The 6,807-nt window shown below is 51.5% G+C and overlaps 1 non-coding gene across 1 annotated transcript; it reads right to left on the bottom strand.

Annotated features, from left to right (window-relative positions):
- Positions 1–5,869: 5,869 nt before the first annotated feature.
- On the bottom strand, positions 5,870–5,996 carry LOC138389023 (U6atac minor spliceosomal RNA). Its single transcript, XR_011234467.1, has one exon. It is a non-coding gene; the product is annotated as a U6atac minor spliceosomal RNA (small nuclear RNA).
- Positions 5,997–6,807: the final 811 nt, after the last annotated feature.

Here is a 6,807-nt window from a genome sequence, read left to right as displayed (position 1 = left end):
TTGTTGCTAAGTCTTTGAAATTCGGTGTGTATTTTATACTTACAGAAATTTTCATTTGAACCCGACATTTTCATCAGAAGCATTTGATATGTATTCAGGATGATAAAATTCACAGTTCAAAAAGTAGGTCTGCATCCCAAGTTGTTTCAAATATACTTAAAAGTTTGCCAAAAATGGAATGAGTATCGATTTTTAAATTAATTAAAATGAAATAAAATTAGCAGTTTCTCAAAGTTGCATTTCATGGTCACATGCCCGTGCCTGGTGGCTCGGGACTCACCCAGCAAGGGCCTGGGGTTGGAGCGGCTCTGTCTGAAGCCTGGCTCTGTCCCCTGCCGTGTGACCTTCTGTTTCCTCCCTTGTGAGTGGCCATGGCGAGGCTTGCCCCATCCTGGTCAAGGGGCGTGTGAGACCAGGAAGGAAGGGGGTTAGTGCCAAGGCTGGCGCCCTACGCCCATGGAAGAAGAGAACTTTCTCCTCCATCATCTCAGAATCCAGCAGGCTTTGCCCGCTCCTGGGAGACCCGCCACAGAAGCAGGCTCTGGGGACTGCCCAGCTGCACGCACATGCTAGTGCGCGAGTGTGCGTGGGTGTGCGCGAGTGTGCGCCGGCAGCCGGGGAGAGGGTGGTGATGCTTCCCCAAGGCTTGACGGAGGCTTTCTGCTCTCTCTTGTCCACCCGCCCCTGCACCCGCCCCATCCCCGCTCTGCAGGAAGAGAGATCGCCCCTGCTGTCCTGGCCATGCTCCTGCTCCTCGAAGCCCACCCGTGTCCACACGAAACCTGCACGGCCATACTTATAGCAGCGCTATACTTATAGCCAAAAATATCCACCAAAGACAAAATATAGACAAACAAAATGTGGTCTATCTGTACAGTGGAATATTGTTCAGCCTTAAAAAGGAAAGACGTTCTGATCCACGCTGCACGTATGAACCCTGGAAATACTCTGCTGAGTGAGAGAAGCCAGACACAAAAGGCCAGGCCTTGTATGATTCCATTTGTATGAAACGTCAAGAACAGGCAACTCCACAGAGAGGGAGGACATCAGTGGCTGCTTGGGGGTGGGGGGAGGAGGGATGACTACTAATGGGTACAGAGTTTTAGCGGGGGTGATGAAAATGTTCTAATATTGATTGTGATGGCCAAGTGTGGTGGCTCATACCTGCAAACCCAGCACTTTGGGAGGCCGAGGCAAGAGGATTGCTTGAGGCCAGGAGTTTGAGAACAGCCTGGGCAACACAGCAGGACTTCATCTCTACAAACAATAGAAAATTTACCTGGGCATGGTGGTGCGTGCCTGTAATCCCAGCTACTTGGGAGGCTGAGGCAGGAGGATGGCTTGAGCCCAGGAGTTTGTGGCTGCTGTGAGCTCTATGATGATGCCACTGCACTCTAGCCTGGGCAACAGAGCAAGATCCCATCTCTAAACAACAACAAAAAAATAAATTAGAAGAGATTGTGGTGATGGTTGCACAACTCTATGGATATTCTAAGGACCACTGAACTGTACTTTAAGTGGGTGGACTGTGGGACATGTGAATTGTATTTCAATGTAGCTGTTTACTATACTCAAAACAAAAACAAAATCCTTGGGTCCCACTGTCCGCTGAGTGCATCCACCCTCCTGGGAACGATTCTCAAGGCCCCCCGGACCCCCACGCAGCCCCTCAGTCTAAGTGCCACCAAACTTCATGCTCCTGCAGTTCTCGCTGTACCCAGGTGTGCTGGGTGTCACCCAGCAGTGGGGTCACAGGGGCCTGGCCCCCTGGGAAATGTGTGTGTCTCCTAAAACCCAGCTGGCTCATCCCTTCCCCCATGGCCGTCTCCTGGCCTCCCCAATGTCCCTGCAATGTCCGTCTGGATCTGGATGGCCTCCTGGGAGCCTGGCCTATGGTCTCACCCCCTGTGTGTCCTCCACACATGGTGCCCAGCATGAGTGCATTCCTCGCATCTATCCAGCCGTCCATCCAGAAAACACTTCCTGAGCACCCACCCTGCCTGAGGCCTGGGGACACGCCGGACATGGAACTAGCCAGAACTGCCACCGAGTCAGGAGGGAGGTGTCAGATGTGTCGGGGCAGCAGAGGCTGCCGGCGCTGGCCTCTTTCCTCCTGGGGAGGTCTCAAGGGTCCTGGCAGGTGCCATGCTGCTTCTGAACAGAGCTCAGCCCCTGCAGACACCCTGAGACCTCTCCCCGCAACACCACTCTTCCCGAGCCTCATCCTGATGCCGTGTGGCAACTGCCCCAGCCTAGCAGAGGTTCCCACAGCCAAGCCATCTCCGATCTCGGATCTGCCAGGTCACCAGGCTCAGCCCGGCTCCCCGGGAGGGGGCTTCGTGCGGGGCCTTTGCAGGCTTCTTGGCTCCATCTAGCGGGAGAAGACAAGGTCCCGCTGCAGCACGTCGGGCTGGAGCACGCAGCCCTGCTCTCAGCTTCCGGCTCCTGGCTTCACACCTGGCTCGCTTGGATTCTAGGTGGTCCCTCCTACAGCCCCACATCCCTGAATTGTTCAGCCCCTACAGGCTTACTCTGCAGAGGGCAACCGTTTCTCTCAAACACCAGTGGGTCCCAGCGCCATTGCCACAAGGAGCGGGCAGTCGGGAGGTGGATGCCTGGACACTGCAGGCCATTTCTGTCACCAGGGACCTCTGGCTCAGATCCTGGCTGAGCTGAGGTGGCCACCCCGTGGTTCCCACACACTGGCCATTGTTGTCTGCACACGGGGTCTGTGCCATGGCGGCAGGTGTGCCCACCTACACAGAGACGGGCTGACCTCTCCTCCTGCCAAACATTTAACTTGCGCCGCACCAGGCGCTGCTCTATTACTGCTTCTGCTCTGGCCTGAGGCCCTCTACCGCCATGGCCGGAGAGGCCCAGCTAGGCTCCAGGAGGGGCCTGAAGCTCCCTTGCCCCCCACCGCCTCCCAGCCAGGCAACGCAGGTCCTGCGGGCCCCTCCCTGCCCTCCCACCAGCCGGGGCGACTACAGAGCTACCGTGGACCGGCTGGTGACTAGAACCCACTGCTGATGGGAGGAGGGGTGCTGGCGTCCCTAACACGAGGAAGCAGTCATTAAAACTCTCCCCAGCGGGGAACCGGGCTGAGATGCCGAGCGAGGGAACGTACTTGGTAGTGCGATGCCTCAGACGATTGAACGGTCGGAGGGAAGGGTGATCGTTAGAACCCTGAAATGGCTGTTGCAGGGCGCTATGAATGCGCTGCAGAAAGTCTGTGAACAGCTGAGGGTGATTAATCACCCTTTTAAGGCAAAGCGTGACAGCCAGAGGACCTCCTTGGCAGCGTGCACAAAGAGGCTTTCGTCTCCGGGAGCTGCAAGGCAGGAAAGCTGAGGACCAGCCCCAAGCCCAGCCAGGGAGCTCCAGGGAAGGCCGGATCCTCAAGCCCAGCAAGTCCTCCTGGCCTGGAGCCAGGCCTGACGGGGCTGCAGGGGCCACAGGACTTGGGATGGGGCATCGAGAGCAACGACGCACTCAGGAATCAGACACCCCGACCCTCGGAAACCCCCGGGCCGGTGGAAGTGGCCATCCCCCTGCACCAAGGCCGGCACGTCCCCACTTACCAGACGCCACCCGACGCCCTCCTCGGATGCCACCTCTGCTGCAGGCAGGCAGCATCCTTGGCTGTTGCTCTGCGTCTTGAACTAAAATTTAGGAACCTCAGGTTTTTATTCTCTAAGAGCCACACAAAAAGCATGCCATAGTCATTGAATCCTTTTTTGGTCCAATTCCTGGGTTCCCCAGAGACTTTCACTGGGCTCATTGTCCTAGGTGACTGCAGGGGACAATGTATTGTTTTGCCCCTTTGTCCCATTCCCTAAGAAAGCAGTATTTTCATTGCTTCGAGCCACAACCTAGCCGACAACCGATCCAAGATTCCCTCCATTTCTTCTGCACCAGTTTCTGTGTTGGGGTTTACAGTGGGTTGAAAGGTGGACCCCAAAAAGATGTATCCACGTCAAATTCCTGAAACCTGTGAGCATCCTCTTATTTGGAAAAGCGGTCTTTGCAGATGTAATTAACTTAGGATCTCGAGACGAGGAGACCATCCCACATCATCCAAGCAGCCCTCAATCGAATGATGTGTCCTTACTAAGAGGCATGCAGAGGAGGCCGCACGACCATCGGGGCAGAGACTGGGGTGATGCCAAGGACAGCCAACATGGCTGGGAGAGAGGCACGGAACGCAGTCTCCTCCAGAGCCTGTCAAAGCAGGGTAGCCACGCCAGCAACTTAATTCCGGACTTCTGACCTGCAGAACCGCGAAAGAACAAATTTCTGTTGTTTTGAAGTCACCAAGTTTGTGGAAATGTGTTACAGTTGCCACGGAAACCAATACAGAGCTCCTCCCTGCAAGTAAAGGAGCCAGTCTTGCATGAATTAGTCTGGAAAGAATGCTGGTGGCTCACAGGCTCTCTCGGAAGCTCACACACCCCGGCCTGGAGTCGGCAGCAGTGAGGGTGGCCGGGAGAAGCCCCCTGCAGCGGCCACACTGTCTTTCATGGGCCTAACTTTAGGAGTCACGGATGTTTCTGCCACATACTCCGCCTTAGAAGAGAGTCACTGAGACCAGCTCACATTGGAGGGGAGGAGGATTCGGGGCAGTTTTGTCGAGAGCCGTGCCAGGGAATTTGCGGACAAGTTTAGTTCATCCTCTGGCCATGAGTTGCTCATATCCCTCACATGCAGAATAAACTCCCACCCCCCACCAAAGCCTCATCTACTATGGCCTCATGATCTTATCATTTAAATTAGATCCAGGTGCAAAAGAGGGTCCTCAGGTGCAACTCACCGTGTACGGTTCCTCTCCATCCCCAGACCCGTGGACTAAAAGGCAGATCACCTGCCCCTCCTGCACACCTGTGAGGTGCGGCCAAGACACAGAGCACAAGGAGTGGGCTGGGGGACACGGCGGCCCACGTCCTAACCTTGCTGAAACCTGGCTAGGCATTTTGCCACCTTTGTTGCGGCCCCCGGAACGATTCCTCTTGGCTCTTGGCTCCACCCTCCAAATCCTTTTTCCCTCCTGTTCACACAGCCTGTGTCCGCTGTTGTGTATTTGGATGTGAGCTGTGATGACGCCACTGCACTCTAGGGGGTGACAGAGCCAGACTCTGTCTCAAGAAAAAATTATTAATATTAGTTCTATGTATCTTCTTTCTTTTTTCTTAATCAGAGGCTTATCGGTTTTATTAGTCTCTTTAATGAGATGAGCCAAATGTTGGCTTTGTTGGACTTTTTTTGTATGTTTGTCTTCTATTTAATTCATTTCTTCTTTCATCCTTATTCCATCTACTTTCTCTTAGTCCATTTTTGCTGCTCTTCTTCTGACATCTTGAGGTGGATGCTCAGCTCTTTAGGTGTTTTTTTTAATTTTTTAATTTTTAAAAAATTTTTGTGACAGGGTCTCATTCTGTCACCCAGGCTGGAGTGCAGTGGTATGATTACAGCTCACTCCAACCTCCAACTCCTGGGCTCAAGCGATCCTCCTTGCTCAGCCTCCTGAGTAGCACACTGGCTCATGCCTGGCTAATTTTTATTTTTTTTAATTTTTGTAGAGACAGCATCTTGCTGTGTTCCTCAGGCTGGTCTCGAACTCCTGGCCTCAAGCCATCCTCCTGCCTTGGCTTCCCAAAGTGTTGGGACTACAGGTGTGAGCCACTGTATCCGGCCAGCTCTTTAGTTTTTAACTATCTTTCTTTTCTTTTTTTTTTTATCATTATCTTTTTTTTTTATTCATGATAAATTATTAAGTGAACAGTGCAAGTTAAAAACAATAGTTTCATATTTTTTCCCCACCCCCCCCTTTCCCGAGTCAGCACCTTCAAGTGTTACCACTCCCCAAACAGTGCAAAAACGATGGTTAGATGCCACGAAGTAGGTGGCAATGCCTTAACCGTATGCGTGTTGTACAGGCCCGAGAGCCTCTTCCATCCTTGTCAAGGGGAGTGCTAACCTTCTCTCCTTTCATACAACACTATCTTTCTTTTCTAATATGTGCTTTTAAGACTATAAATCTTCCCCTAGGCACGATTTTAACTGCATCCCACAAGTTTTTAATATGCTGTATTTTATCATCAATTAAAATATCTAAAACTTTTTATTGTGAATTTTTCTATGATTCATGAGAAATTTATATTTCTTAATGATCAAATGTATGGGTATTCTTCTGGTTTACTATCTCTTTATAGGCTAATTTTCTTGTGGCCCTATTTATGTAAGATTTAAATGCTTTGAAATTTGTTGAAACTGATTTCTGGTCCTGCATATGGTCAATTTTGGTAAATGTCATGTGTATGTGTAAAGAACGTGCATCCTACAGTTGTGAGTTTAGTGTTCCTTGAACATCCATAACAGCAATTTTCTCAGTTCGCATTGGAGAAAGCCATAAAAATAAAACTTCAAGAAGGAAAAGAACAGATACCAAATGAGAGCATTATGGGAGTACGCCAGGAGGATGGGTGCAGAAGGAAATAGACCTAATTGTCAGCGGGCTGTTATGGGAGTTCAAAAGAGCAGTACAGGGGCCTGGCTTCCTTGGCGGAAATGTAGAATTTAGAACTCTATTTTTGAGATAGTATGCCTAGGACACTATTTAATTAATTAAAAATAATTGTATCAATTATTAGGAGTAAGAATGCTAATAGTAACAGCAAGAGCACCCGCTCCTCCTCCTCTAGCTCCTCCTCCTGCTCCAGCTCCTCCTCCTCCTCCTCCTCTAGATGCTCCTCCTGCTTCTCCCCCCTCCATCTCCTCCCCCGTTCCAACTCCTCCTCCTCCTCCTCCTCC

Source organism: Eulemur rufifrons, chromosome 7, assembly GCF_041146395.1.
Source record: "Eulemur rufifrons isolate Redbay chromosome 7, OSU_ERuf_1, whole genome shotgun sequence".
Classification (NCBI taxonomy): domain Eukaryota; kingdom Metazoa; phylum Chordata; class Mammalia; order Primates; family Lemuridae; genus Eulemur; species Eulemur rufifrons.
This window is presented reverse-complemented; position numbering and strand designations above follow the sequence as displayed.